The 15,970-nt window shown below is 44.8% G+C and overlaps 1 long non-coding RNA gene across 2 annotated transcripts in view; it reads left to right on the top strand.

The window, feature by feature from the left end:
* The window catches only part of LOC117354747, a 52,932-nt gene that overhangs the window by 17,430 nt on the left and 19,532 nt on the right, over positions 1-15,970 (top strand). The window lies entirely within an intron of this gene.

The raw sequence follows: 15,970 nt of genomic DNA, 5'->3' as shown, positions 1-15,970 counted from the left end.
TGTTATGTAATTCTCTCGGTAATGTCCAGATCTCTTATAATTTGTAATCCGCCTAGAACCGCAAGGCACAGGCGGAATAGAAATCACTAATGTAATGTAATGTAATGTAATGTGAGTGTCTGGATTCATTTATCTGTCTGTGTTTGTGAGCATTTGTGTGTTCATATGTTTGTCTGCCTCTATCGATTGATGCCAATAAAGTGACTTTACTGCTCTGCTACTATTTATTATTATTTATATTGTGCTGAAAGGCGTACACAGCGCTGTACATTTTAACATACAATAGACAGTCCCTGCTCAGAAGAGCGTGCAGTCTAATTTAGATAGGACATTTCAGGGTTGGGGAGATTATGTAGAGAAAATGATATAGTAGGTCTAGGTATCTGACAGCAGTGTGCGAGAGCTTGGATTTGAATACTACCAGGGATGGGGCATGATGTATTGATTCAGGCAACCTGTTCCAGGCATATGATGATGCAAGAAAGAATGGACAGAGTTTGGAGATGGGTACAGATAAGAGGGGCTTGCCTGATGAACGGAGATCACGGGGGGTAGGGAGCATAGGGGGAGATAAGTGAAGACAGATATGGGGGGCTTCAGAGTGAATGCACTTGTAAGTCAGCAAGAGGAGTGTTCCCCCTCCCACTGCTGCAGTCAGCAAGACTATTCAATGCAACATCTTCTAAAAATTAATTTAAGTAGATTTCAAATTAGAAATGCATAAAGCACATAAAGAACCTCCCAACATCCCATCTAATTACAGACCTATCGCCAGCATCCCGTTAGTCACCAAAATAACTGAAGGGGCGGTAAATGCAGAACTCACCACATACCTGGACAAATTCGACATCTTACACGACAACCAATCAGGCTTTCGCTCTGGCCATAGCACCGAAACCATCATAGCCGCTCTACTCGACTACCTTCACTCACTCTTCAGCCAGGGTTCCAGCGCTCTAATCTTGCAACTTGACCTAAGCAGTGCTTTCAACCTCGCCGACCACACTATTCTCCTAAACTGCCTTGCACACATCGGCATCTCAAGACAGGTTCTCAGCTGGTTTCTAAGTAATAGATCTTACAGAGTGATCAAGAACGAGTCTTTCTCCCACAGCTGGGACAATTCCTGTGGAGTTCCCCAGGGCTCACCACTATCCCCCACCCTATTCAATGTCTATCTCGTCTCCCTGGGAAACCTCCTGCACAGCTTCAACCTCAAATTCTTCATTTACGCAGATGATATCACAATAATCATCCCACTAACCAGTTTCACCCTAGAGCTGCTTAACTCTATATCACACTTACTCAAGCAGATAGAACTCTGGATGCTATCCTATAGACTAAAACTAAACTCAGACAAAACTAAATTCTTCCTGGCCTCCCCCAACGATAAAATCAAAGATACCTCAATTCAAGTGAATGGATCGGACTTCCCCCTAGAACAAACCCTAAAAATACTAGGAGTCACCCTAGACAAACACCTATCCCTTGAGAAGCACACTGATCTTACCGTCAGGAAAAGCTTCTCGGTGCTCTGGAAACTCTGCACCATAAAAAAATACTTCGATGACACCTCATTCCGACTGTTAGTACAATCCTCCATTCTCAGCATCCTGGATTATTGCAACATCATTTACCTAGGCTCCATGAAGAAAACCACCAGGAGACTAAAACTGATTCATAATACTGCCGTCCGATTTATATTTGGCTTAAACAAATGGGAACATATCATCCCTTTCTACCATAAACTGCACTGGCTGCCATTTGAATCCAGAGTACTATTCAAGTTCGCATGTCTCAGCGAAGAGGAGAGGAAGAAGCGATATGGATTGCTCTGAAAAGAGAAGATGGAACTTCTATCTACGTGGGTGTAGTCTACAGACCTCCGACTCAATCGCAGCAAATTGATAAGGATCTGATTGTGGATATCCAAAAGTTTGGAAGGAAAGAGGAGGTTCTGCTGTTGGGAGATTTCAACCTGCCGGATGCGGACTGGAATGTTCCGACTGCGGAATCGGAAAGAAGTAGGGAGATTGTGGATGCCTTTCAAGAGGCTCTGCTCAGACAAATGGTGACGGAACCCACAAGGGAAAAAGCGATATTGGATCTGGTCCTCACAAATGGAGAGAGTATATCTAATGTTCGAGTGGGTGCTCACCTGGGTAGTAGCGATCATCAAACGGTTTGGTTTGATATAACGGCTAAAGTGGAGAGCGGCCGCACGATACTTAAAGTCCTAGATTTCAAACGTACGGACTTTAATGCAATGGGAAAGTACCTGAAGAAAGAGCTGTTAGGATGGGAGGACATAAGAGAAGTGGAAAGACAGTGGTCTAAGCTGAAAGGAGCGATAAAAATGGCTACGGACCTTTATGTGAAGAAAATCAATAAAAACAAGAGAAAAAGGAAGCCGATATGGTTCTCCAACCTAGTGGCTGAGAAAATAAAGGCGAAAGAGTTGGCGTTCATGAAATATAAAAAAACCCAAGAAGAGGAGAGCAGAAAGGACTACAGGGTGAAACTGAAAGAAGCCAAGAGAGAGATACGTTTAGCGAAGGCACAGGCGGAAGAACAAATGGCTAAAAATGTAAAAAAGGGAGATAAAAATTTTTTCAGATATATTAGTGAAAGGAGGAAGATAAAAAATGGAATTGCTAGGCTAAAAGATGCTGGGAACAAATATGTGGAGAGTGATGAGGAGAAAGCAAATGTGCTAAACAAATACTTCTGTTCTGTGTTCACAGAAGAAAATCCTGGAGAAGGACCGAGATTGTCCGGCAAAGTTACACGAGAAAATGGAGTAGATTCTGCGCCGTTCACGGAGGAAGGTGTTTATGAGCAACTTGAAAAACTGAAGGTGGACAAAGCGATGGGACCAGACGGGATCCATCCCAGGATACTAAGGGAACTCAGAGAGGTTCTGGCGAGTCCTATTAAAGACTTGTTCAACAAATCTCTGGAGACGGGAGTGATTCCTGGGGATTGGAGGAGAGCGGATGTGGTCCCTATTCATAAAAGTGGTCACAGGGATGAAGCAGGAAACTACAGGCCTCACTTCAGTTGTTGGAAAAATAATGGAAGTGTTGCTGAAAGAAAGGATAGTGTATTTCCTTGAATCTAATGGGTTACAGGATCCGAGGCAACATGGCTTTACAAAAGGTAAATCGTGCCAAACGAACCTGATTGAATTTTTTGATTGGGTGACCAGAGAGCTGGATCAAGGACATATGCTAGATGTAATTTACTTGGATTTCAGCAAAGCCTTTGATACAGTTCCTCATAGGAGGCTGTTGAACAAACTTGAAGGGCTGAAGTTAGGACCCAAAGTGGTGAACTGGGTCAGAAACTGGCTATCGGACAGACGCCAGAGGGTGGTGGTTAATGGAAGTCGCTCGAAGGAAGGAAAGGTGACTAGTGGAGTCCCTCAGGGTTCGGTGCTGGGGCCAATCCTGTTCAATATGTATGTAAGTGACATTGCTGAAGGGCTAGAAGGAAAAGTGTGCCTTTTTGCAGATGATACCAAGATTTGTAACAGAGTAGACACCGAAGAGGGAGTGGAAAATATGAAAAAGGATCTGCAAAAGTTAGAGGAATGGTCTAATGCCTGGCAACTAAAATTCAATGCAAAGAAATGCAGAGTAATGCATTTGGGGATTAATAATAGGAAGGAACCGTATATGCTGGGAGGAGAGAAGCTGATATGCACGGACGGAGAGAGGGACCTTGGGGTGATAGTGTCCGAAGATCTAAAGGCGAAAAAACAGTGTGATAAGGCAGTGGCTGCTGCCAGAAGGATTCTGGGCTGTATAAAGAGAGGCGTAGTCAGTAGAAGAAAGAAGGTGTTGATGCCCCTGTACAGGTCATTGGTGAGGCCCCACTTGGAGTATTGTGTTCAGTTTTGGAGACCGTATCTGGCGAAAGACGTAAGAAGACTTGAGGCGGTCCAGAGGAGGGCGACGAAAATGATAGGAGGCTTGCGCCAGAAGACGTATGAGGAGAGACTGGAAGACCTGAATATGTATACCCTAGAGGAAAGGAGAGACAGGGGAGATATGATTCAGACGTTCAAATACTTAAAGGGTATTAACGTAGAACAAAATCTTTTCCAGAGAAAGGAAAATGGTAAAACCAGAGGACATAATTTGAGGTTGAGGGGTGGTAGATTCAGGGGCAATGTTAGGAAATTCTACTTTACGGAGAGGGTGGTGGATGCCTGGAATGCGCTCCCGAGAGAGGTGGTGGAGAGTAAAACTGTGACTGAGTTCAAAGAAGCGTGGGATGAACACAGAGGATTTAGAATCAGAAAATAATATTAAATATTGAACTAGGCCAGTAACTGGGCAGACTTGCACGGTCTGTGTCTGTGTATGGCCGTTTGGTGGAGGATGGGCTGGGGAGGGCTTCAATGGCTGGGAGGGTGTAGATGGGCTGGAGTGGGTCTTGACGGAGATTTTGGCAGTTGGAACTCAGGCACAGTACCGGGTAGAGCTTTGGATTCTCGCCCAGAAATAGCTAAGAAGGAAAAAAAAAAAAAAATTTAAATTGAATCAGGTTGGGCAGACTGGATGGACCATTCGGGTCTTTATCTGCCGTCATCTACTATGTTACTATGTTACTACAAAACTGTGTTTGGTCTATCCCCAAGCTACCTCATCCCATTGGGGAGATGCCACTGAAGAAGCTGTTGGGTTCTAAATGTGGATGGAAATTTTAAAAAAATACTAATAATAATTATTTACAAGTCTTGACGGAGCAACCGTCCTCCTACACCCAGTTGCACTGATGGTTGTAGAGAGATCATGGTGGGCTATGTCTCCAGTTTCAGAACCATTGGATATGGAGAATCTGACAGCAGACCGGTATCCAGCAGTATGGGGGGACTGGCAGATACTGGTACCTGGACATTCTGCTCCCTCCCCTCAAGGTCTTATTTCAGCCTGCCAGGGGAGGTGAATTATCCACAATGACCTTTGGTTTCGTGGTCCTCCTACAAATCAAGTAGGTATTGCCTCGATCTACATCCTTCTCACGACCCTCATCAATGTGACTACCTACCCCTACTCAGGACTTACAGTAGGTACTGCAAGGGAAGCTCAAATCAGCTCTTCGGCTCCTACCACCCTACCTTCTTTGGTTCCAGTGGCATAGGAGGTGCTGTACCACAGTTCAGGAAAAGCACACAACACACATAACCTGATTTATTTCCTAGTACTCTTCGTAGTCCAGATCCTGCACTTCCTTGGTGCTTTTAATCTTGCCATTTTTGAAACAACGCAAGTCCAATATGTTGCTGTTCAATATATAATGAATGCACTTCCCTATCTGTACTACAATCTTTTTCAGAATGCTGATGGACAGTAGTTCCTCAATACATAGAAGAAAAAAAACCAAACCCAAAGCCTAACTATGTTTTTTCTTTACCACAGCTTAGGCCATGGCTACTGGACAGCTTCACTCTCTTTAGTTGCTCTATTCAGTTGGACACAGGGGTTGTTTCTCTCATTGGCAGGACATGCCTTTGACATTCTGAATTAATTTCAATTTGATGCAATCTACTACATTAGCTTTCATCTCTTCTATTTACTTCCTCAGTCTGAGCCCTCAGCACTTTGGAGGTTTTTCCACACTTACAGAGAAACATGAAGCCTGAGAATACCTTTATCTATCCATTCAGGCTTCATGATGTTCTAATTCCTGAGAAAACCTTGATCCCCTTCTCCAAATGAAGAGAAAGCTGGTCATTAAATGATAAAGACCACTACAAATGGCTGCAACTACATCACTGCTTTAGTCATAAAAATCTTTTACAAATTTTTCATACTCTTTTCCCTTCTATTTTGACTCAAGCCACAGTCTTATTACAGACAGGACATGCAGCTTCAAACCTATATAAGATGTTATTACCTGCAGATATTTCTTCAATAGAGAGCCTGCAACATATCTGGGGAAAAGATTGTGGTTCTCCCTTGGGGGAACAGGGCTGGTCACAATTTTGGAAAAGAATGGCAAGGCCTTTGGCTTCAGCTAACATGTCCCAATCCATTTATTTCCTGTACCATAAAGCCCTGTGTTCTCACTGGCAGGCTTCCTTCCGTCTAATAATTGTTGGAACTGTAGACGAGCTGTTGGCTCATTACTTCATATGATATATGATTGTTCATCTGTATTACAATATTGGAAAGAAGTTTGGAATATTATACTAAAAACTTTTGATATCCAAACTGATATCTCTCTCCAGAGTAATTTTCAAGTCTCACGCTCCAGGAATGGTTCTAAGTGAAAATCCTACTAAACTCCTTGATATTCTTCTCTCTAGAGTGCTTAGGCTCATTCTTTCTAATTGGAAGTCAACTACTCTCTTTCCTCACATCACTGGTGGCAATCACTTTTGCATGACTATAAATATGAATGCTAAGAAATTTGGAACCACAGTCTTTTTCAATAGACACTGGTCTCCTTTGCAGGCATATTTGCAATCATTTTCCAGCAGTGTTTAATGTTGAAACCTTACTTCATATCAATTCTCTCTTCCATTGAGTTTGAATGTAAGCATACAAACAGATATTTTAACTCTATATTTTGTATTGATTCATGCACTGATGTACTGTGAACCTCATTGATGTTTCAGTTTTATATTCTCTTGTATTTTTCAAAATCTTAATAAACTTTCATGGAATAAAAAAGAAACATAGAAACATGATGGCAGATAAAGGCCAAATGGCTGATCCAATCTGCCCATCTGTAGTAGCCATTATCTCTTCCTCTCTCCGAGAGATTCCACATGCCTATCTCAGGCCTTCAGTTCAAACATACAGTGGCATACTAATAGGGGGGCGGGGAGGGCGGTCCGCCCCGGGTGCAAGCCCTGAAGAGGTGCTCCCGGTCCAGTTCCGCCCCCCCCCCCGCCGGGTGTCGCGTCTGGAAACAGCCTGCAGCAAGATCGCAATGCCAGCGATCTTTGCCTGCTTCGGCTGTTTCCTCCGCTGCGGTCCCGCCCCTCCTCTGACGTCAGAGGAGGGGCGGGATCATGACGGAGGAAACAGGCGAAGCAGGCAAAGATCGCAGGCATCATGATCTTGCTGCAGGCTGTTTCCCCAGGGAAATGATGCGGGGAGGCCGGGGGGATGAGCAGTGCTTCCTGGTGGTGGTGGTGGGGGTGAGCGGTCCTTCGAGGTAGTGGGGAGGCAGCAGGCCTTCAAGGTGGGGTAGGCAGGCAGGCAGGCCTTGTGGAGGGGGGAGGACATGCCTTCAAAGGGGGTGCAGGTCTTAGGGGGGGACAGGCAGGCAAGCCTTCAAGGGGGGGGGTGCAGGCCTTCGGGGGGATGCAGGACTTCGGGGAGGACAGGCCTTCAAGGGGAACAGGCAGGCAAGCCTTCAAGGGGGGGACAAGCCTTCGGTGGGGTGCAGGCCTTCGGGGGGGACAGACCTTCAAGTGGAACATGCAGGCAAGCCTTCAAGGGGAGACAAGCCTTCGGGGGGGGTGCAGGCCTTTGGGGGGAACAGGCCTTCAAGGGGGACAGGCATGCAGGCCTTCAAGGGGGGGCACAGGCCTTCAAGGGGAACAGGCAGGCAGGCCTTCGGGAAGGGACAGGCCTTCAGGGGTGGGATGCAGACCTTTAAGGGGGACAGGCCTTCAGGGGAGGGGGGCCCTGGTGTAGAAGTACACGTAGGGAAAGGGGAGGGATTCAAAGAGACGTGCATATGCCGGACTTTGGGTGGGAAGAAATAATGGGTCTGAAAATAGAGGAGAGGGAGAGAGATGATGGACCATGGGTTTTAGGGAGGGAAGGAACAGAAAGGGAGAGAAGTTGGACACAAGGGATGATGTGGAGGGGGGGATAGAGATACTGTTTAGGAGGATAGTTGGGAAAAGAAAGGGAGAGATGGTGGATCCTGGGGTGGTGGGGAAGGAGGGAGAGCTGCTGGATGAAAGGGTAGTTAAGAAAAGGTGGATCTGTGGAGGGAGACGAAAAAAAGAAAAGATGCCAGACATCCAGGGGAGGGAAGGGAAACGGAAGGGGAGGACAGAGATGGCAGATGGATGGTTAGCACGGAGAAAGAAGAAAGAAAGAGACCCTGGCAAGCAAGTTATCAGAAGACAACCAGAGCCTTGGACCAACAAGATTTGAAAAATAACCAGACAACAAAAGGTAGAAAAACTAATTTTATTTTCTGTTTTGTGATTACAATATGTCAGATTTGAAATGTGTATCTTGCCAGAGCTGGTGTTAAGACCACAAATGTAAGCTAGGATTTAACAGAGAGAGGAAAAGTCCTTTTTGTTTCTTTATTTTATTTACACCACAGCGCCAGTGTGGTTTGGAGAAGCCAAAGGGGGGTGAAAAAGCCATAAAATAAACCCACCAGGATGTTTGGAAAAAAAAAAAACAAAACACCCAATTGGGCAGGAAAATCGAATCGATAAACCAATTCAATAGGCTGAATCGAATGAAAATTTTTTTTCCTGAATCTGGCAGCACTAGTTTGCGCTACTGTCTTAGACTTTAGGACCTGGGATTTGGGAGAGATGGCATCCTCGGTACTTTATAATGCAAGTGAAATGAGGATTTGGTCAAACTTTTGAAGGGTCTACAGAAGAAAAATATTGTATAGGCCGGGGTCATGAGGCAGCAGGAAACGGGAAACTTTTCTTCCTTCTATTTTTGTGAATGGAAAGGCTGAGGATGTCAGAGAGTTCAGTTAAAATATGTGCTTTGAAAATATAATAATGTGTTTTATAAAGTTTATAGCATTGCTGGCCTACCTGGTGAGGTGTTCCTAGTGGTGGTGGTGGCAGCGTGTCAATGTGTTGAGAGGAAGAGGTGGTCTGGGAAATTCTGCTGAGCAAACTCCGGGCCCATTTCCACCCCCCAGTTAGTCCACTCCACTCAACTGGTTCACACACTGAGTGGGTCTTTGGGTGTTGTTCCTGGGTAGTTGTTTTGGGATCTCTTACAGTGGTTTGTCAGTATCTCCTTCTGGTCCAAGGAAGGAAACTTTGTTAACCTTAGCACTGACCTACAGAATATGTTTGTAACAGCGCTGCTTGTGTGCCATTAGGCTATGTAGTGATCGAAAGAAAAAACCAGACCTATGCACATTTTTGCACTATATGGTGGGTGTATGAGGAAATTCACATTTCCTGCACAGCTAAGTCCGTGTGAAGTTACCTTGTGCTGTATTTGACATCTAAGAAGGTCTCTGTTTGGAAGGAAAGATCTAAACTTAGAAATGAAGTGGCCAGAAGTTATGGTAAAAGCAGATAGTGTAGCTGGTTTTAAGAAAGATTTGGACAAATTCCTGGAGGAAAAGTCCATAGTCTGTTACTAAGACATGGGGGATGTGTCTGTTTGCCCTGGATCGGTAGCATGGAATGTTGCTACTCTTTGGGTTTTGACCAGGTATTAGAGACCTGGATTGGCTACCATGAGAATGGGCTACTGGGCATGATGGACCATTGTTCTGACCCATTTAGGCTATACTTATGTTATATTCTCATCTGTAGGAGCCTTTGTTTTCACTTCTTATTTTAATGTATTTTTTTTCTGGGAACTTATCAGTGTTTTTTATAATGGGAACAAAAATGGAAGAAAATTAATGTGTGTGGAATGGGGGGGGAGGGGGGTTAACTAATTTCTTCAGCTAAATCATTCAATCCACCTCACCAGACATAGGAGAACTCACACACCATTCACACACCCTCCAACCAAAAACGTCAAAAGAAAAAAAACTGTTCGACAACCTCCTAGCCTTTCAAGCTGCAACACTCAACCCCCAACTCTACAACCTATTGACCTCAACCACAGACAACAAAACCTTCAAAAAAGAAATAAAAAGTCCCCTTCTATTCAAAAAACACATAAAACCGAACTAACACAATCAGAACTGTCCCAAGCATCACCTCCAACTACTCCATATGTACTTCTGATGTCATGACAATTCAGACATAATTTATGTTATGTTATGTTTGGAATAATGGTTACATATATGAGGTTCAATAAAAGAAAATTTTCACTGCCAGTTTCTATTCTGACCATTTATTCCATTTCATGGTCCTTACAAAAAATATTTTTTTACATGGGGGGGTGTCAAAAAATGATGGGCCCCGGGTGCCACATACCCTAGGTACGCCACTGCAGACATAGCTAATTTTTTCTATTTTTTACATTGGTATGATGGATCAGAGCACTTGTACCCTTGTTTGAGATCCAGTTTCTTTCACATGTTGCACTTCAACGGATTCTCATTGGTCACTGTGGTTGCTCACATCCCCATAGAGTTCCCTTGGATTTCCCTCATTCATTCCTAGCGGGCTTTCCATGCTTTTCATCTCTCTTACAGGGCCAGAAGATGCTAGCTTTCCTGCGCACCTTACGTGCCACCAATCATATCTTCGAAAAAGCATCTACATTTAATTCCCTCTTAGATCAACTGTGAGGCATCTACCTTCTCCTCACTTCACATTTTTACATCCCTTCATCCAACTACAGACCCATTGCCTCCATACCACTATATGTCAAAATAATATAAGAGCTAGTAGCCAAACTCCTCTCCAATTATCTAAAAGACCACAACATACTCCACCCCACGAAATCCGGTTTCAGAACCAACTTCAGCACAGGGACTCTACTAGGATCCCTCATGAACACTGCTAGAGAACACCTCAGTACAGGGAAAAAAATGATGCTCATACAACTGGATCTGACCGCTGCATTTGACCTGGTGGACCATAACACCCTACTACAAATTTTGGACACAATAGGTATCGCAGATAAAGTATACTCATGGTTCAAAGGATTCCTAAAATCCAGAACCTGCAGAGTAAAATCAGATAAAGAAAAGTCAGAAACTTGGTCAAACCCCTGCAGCGTACCCCAAGGATCGCCACTATCCCCTACTCTTTTCAACCTCTACACTGCCTCCCTCAGTGCCCACCTGGATAAACTAGGCCTATCTTCCTACAGTTATTCAGATGACATCACCATTCTCATACCTTTTGATCAACCAAAGCCCTCCATGACAGACGCACTACACCAAACATTTGAAATAGTAGCGACTTGGATGAAAGATCACAAACTGAAGCTGAACCCAGACAAAACAAAATTCATCCTCCTCGAAAATAATAAAACCCCAACCATAACCAACATAGAAATCAACACAATTAACTACCCCATACAACCCACCCTAAAACTACTGGGAATAACAATAGACAGATGCTGCACCATGCAACCGCAAATCAATAAAACAGTACAGTAATCATTTGCAGTTATGAGAAACTTAAGACAAGTCAGACAATTCTTTGAGAAAACACAATTTCAGCTCATAGTACAATCACTAATACTAGGACTACAAGACTATTGCAACATCCTCTATCTCCCGTGCCCTGCTACAATAGCAAAACAACTACAAACAATTCAAAACACAGCTCTAAGACTCATCTACTCATTGAGGAAACACGACCACATCACAGAGGCATATCTCAACTCTCATGTTCAAATGGCTTCCAATTCCAGCAAGAATACTATTCAAATTCTACTGTCTACTATTTAAAAGTTTAAACGGAGATAGCCCAACCTACTTGAACAACTTCCTCATCCAAACCACCTCAACCAGACAAAGGAAAACTCACACCCCAGACAAAGGAAAACTCACACCCCATTCACACACCTACCAAACTAACAACCGAAGACTAACAGCAGGCAGGAGGGCAAACTAACCTGCGCAAGCAGGCAAAACAAAACACAGCAGACAAACTAACCACCGGAGTACAAGCAACAACTAGAGTACAAACCCAAGTGAAAAGACAAGACCAGAAATGGCAGGGAAGACAAGAAGCACCAAGACTACAATCAAGGTCAACCCCCCGGCCGAAGAAATCCAGATGAAGGCCACAGTCTCCGTGCAGACTGAAGAGGACCTCCTCCGATGGAAGGCGGAGATCTCTGTACAGACTGAAGTTGAGCCCCACCTGAAGACATCAGTTTCTGTACAGACAGAAGAAGACACCCAGCAATAGCCCAACGGAGACATCATGCAGGAGCTGAAGAGCCTGAGGGAAGAAGTGCAGCAGCTGAGAAGTATCCGGGAGAGTGAGGCATTCATCAATGGAGTCCTCCTAGAACTGTCTCAGGTCTCTGAAAAAGGGCACGAAGACAGGACCATCCTTAGGACACCCGAACCAACCAGACATGCAACATTGGAAGTGTCGGCTGGGGTACAAGAAGAGACTCAGGACGATGAGACCTGGCAACTAGTCACCTCTGCATGCAAACAAAAAGAGACTCGAGACGACGGAACCTGGCAACTAGTCACCACTACAAGCAAGCACAGAAGACAGTCTTCCACTTAGCTATCCTCAAGCAAGCTCAGCAACCTCACATCAACTCCGCAGATCACCCTGAGCAACATATTTCAGCTCCTACAAGAAAGACCCACCAGAAGAACTCAGGAGGATATTCAGGAAGACTTCCAGGAGTGCAATCTCGAAACCCGGCAGACAGCTCCATCCCAAGAAGCAACAAATCAGTATCCTCCAAAAGAAGAAGCGCAGAGTGGTCGTCATTGGGGACTCCATGCTGAGGGGAACTGAGGGACCGGTATGCAAACCAGATCTACAGGCAAGAGAGGTCTGCTGTCTACCAGGAGCCAAGATCAGGGACGTGACTACCTGCATTGGAGAAATAATCAAGCCCCAAGACCACTATCCAATGCTCCTCATCCACATCGGGACAAACGACACCGCCAGGAGCTCACTGGAGAAGAGACAGGAAGACTTTAAAGCCCTAAGGGAAGAACTAAAACAACTCGAAGCGCAGGTGGTCTTCTCCTCAATCCTACCAGTAAGAGACAAAGGAAGATCCAGGGAAGAAAGGATCAAGAGGACTAATGAGTGGCTTAGGGGTTGGTGCAAGGAGATGAAGTTTGGATTCCTGAACCACGGAGATGCACTTCAGGGACTGCAGGGACCGGATGGGCTGCATCTAACCAGAAGAGGGAAGAACGTCCTGGGACGACGCCTGGCTCACCTGCTCCAGAATGCTTTTAACTAGGTGAGCCGGGGGAGGGGACCCACTCTCACACAAGTTGGGTAAGTAACTCGGAGGTAAGTAATCGTATGAAAACTAAAGGGGACAGAGGGAAAAAGGGAGGTAAAGCAAGAAACATAGACTTAGTATCTGTAGTAAGCAATCAAGCTGATAGAGTGGGGGACAGAGGGAGAGATGGAGACCCCATCTTGGGACCAGGGGGAAAAAGTAGAATTGAAGGTAAGACGAAAGGGGGCAAGATGGGAGGGGGCAAGGGCAAAATTAAAGGCCAGATTGAGGGGAACAGAGGCAAGAATGAGGAGGACAAATTATCTCAGTCAGATAACACTCCATGCAAAAAGATAGAATGGACAGCCATGTATGCTAATGCCCGTAGCTTGGGCAACAAAATATTGGAAATTGAAACGGAAATGAGTAACACCGACCTTGATGTAGTGGCGATATCAGAAACATGGTTCTCGGAATCCCACGGATGGGATGTGGTCATTCCAGTATATAACTTACTCCAGTCGAGACAGAGAGGGCAAATCAGGCGAAGGGGTAGCTTTGCACATTAGAGATGACATCAAAGTCACTAAAATCATAGACATCAAGTACACGGGAGAATCTCTCTGGGTGAACTTAGCCAGGAGCAACAAGAAATGCCTATATCTTGGTGTTGTATACAGACCACCAAGACAAAAAGAAGATGCAGACGACGAACTAATGGATGACATTGAGACCATCACACTGCATGGAGATACAGTGCTGGTGGGAGACTTTAATATGCCCGATGTGGACTGGAACGAACCTTATAATACAACCGGCGGCAGCAAGAGGCTACTTGCCTCCATGCAAAGAGCACACCTCAAGCAGATGGTACTGGAACCCACCAGGGACGAGGCAATCCTGGACCTGTTGCTCACCAACGGAGACAGTGTAACAGAGGTATCGGTAGGAGACAACTTGGCATCCAGTGACCACAACATGGTTTGGTTCCACCTCAAGAAAGGATTCACTAGGCTAAACACATTGACCAAGGTTCTAAATTTTAAAGGAACTAACTTTCAGGGTATGGGGGACTACGTCTACAAAGAACTGCAAAACCAGAGCACAACAGACAATGTGGAGGAGCTATGGTTGACTCTGAAATCTACCCTGCAAGGAGCAACCAACCTATACATCAAAACCATGAGCAAACTACGCAGAAAAAATAGACCACAGTGGTTCTCCACGGATATCTCAGAACTAGTAAAGCAAAAAAGAAAAGCTTTCACAAACTATAAACAATCACAACAACCGGAAGCTAAGGAAACCTATCTAGCCAAAGCCAGGAAAGTCAAAACGACAGTCAGAGAATGCCAAACTCTGGATGGAAGAAAAAAATAGCTAGGCAGGTAAAGAATGGGGAGAAATCCTTTTTTAAATTTGTTAGCGACAGGAAGAAAACCACAGGCGGCATTGGGCGCCTAAAGAAAAGCTGACGGCAACTTTATAGATTCGGACGCAGACAAAGCAGAACTACTCAACAACTACCTTCAGCTCAGTCTTCACTTGCGAAGCACTGGGATTCGGTCCTCAGCTACAGACAAAGGGGAATTTGGAGGACCCTTTCCGGGAACATAGAAATTACTGCGAGCGAAGTCTACCAAGAATTATCAAAATTGAAAGTGAACAAAGCTATGGGCCCGGACGATTTACACCCAAGAGTACTTCGAGAACTGTGTGATGTCCTGGCAGAGCCATTAGCTGTACTCTTCAATCTTTCCCTAGGCAAGTGGAAAGTTCCCCAGGACTGGAAAACTGCCAATGTTATCCTGCTCCACAAAAAGGGATGCAGGTCAGAGGCTGAAAATTATAGACCGGTGAGTCTCACATTGATAGTGAGTAAACTCATGGAGAAATTGATCAAGAACAGATTGGACACATTTCTGGATGGTGAAAGATTAAGGGATTCCCACCAGTATGGCTTTACAAAGGGAAGGTCTTGTCAATCCAACCTGATAAGCTTCTTTGACTGGGTAACAAAAAAGCTGGATGAGGATGAGTCCCTGGATGTCGTGTATTTAGACTTTAGCAAGGCTTTTGATAGTGTCCCACACCGTAGGTTATTAACCAAGATGAACTCATTAGGACTAGGAAAAACACTGACAGCATGGGTACAAGACTGGCTTAGCGGCAGACTTCAAAGAGTAATGGTGAACGGTATTCCCTCAAACACATCAAAAGTGACCAGCAGAGTGCCACAGGGTTCAGTCTTGGGCCCGATGCTATTTAATATCTTTGTTATGGATCTAACTCAGGGACTTTGAGGAAAAATTACACTATGCAACATCATGGGAAGAGCAACAGAACCTGATAGCGCAACCAGGCCCAACACTATGGAGCAGGACCTGCTTTTGTTGGAACAATGGTCCGGTACTTGGGAGCTTAACTTTAATGCCAAAAAATGTAAAGTGATGCATCTTGGGAGCAGAAATCCATGCAGAACATACACCTTGAACAGCGAAAACTTAGCAAGAACCACTGCAGAAAGGGACTTGGGAGTACTCATCCAGGAAGATATGAAAGCTGCCAATCAGGTGGAGAAAGCTTCAGCAAAGGCAAGACAAATGCTGGGTTGCATCAGAAGGGGCTTTATCAGCCGAAAGCCTGAAGTCATACTACCGTTGTACAGATCCATGGTGAGACCTCACCTGGAGTACTGTGTCCAGTTTTGGAGGCCACATTATCAAAAGGATGTGAAGAGAATGGAGTCGATCCAGAAAATGGCCACTAGGATGGTCTCAGGACTTAAAGACATCCCATATGAAGAACGTCTGGCCAAACTGTGCTTATATTCTCTCGAGGAGCGCAGAGAAAGGGGGGACATGATGGAAACATTCAAATATATCACGGGTCGAATTGAGGTGGAGGAAGAAATTTTTTTTCTTACAGGTCCCATG

This window comes from Geotrypetes seraphini, chromosome 2 (genome assembly GCF_902459505.1).
Source record: "Geotrypetes seraphini chromosome 2, aGeoSer1.1, whole genome shotgun sequence".
In the NCBI taxonomy this organism is placed as follows: Eukaryota; Metazoa; Chordata; class Amphibia; order Gymnophiona; family Dermophiidae; genus Geotrypetes; species Geotrypetes seraphini.
Note: the sequence above shows the minus strand (reverse complement) of the source record. Positions and strands in the feature narration are given on the sequence as shown.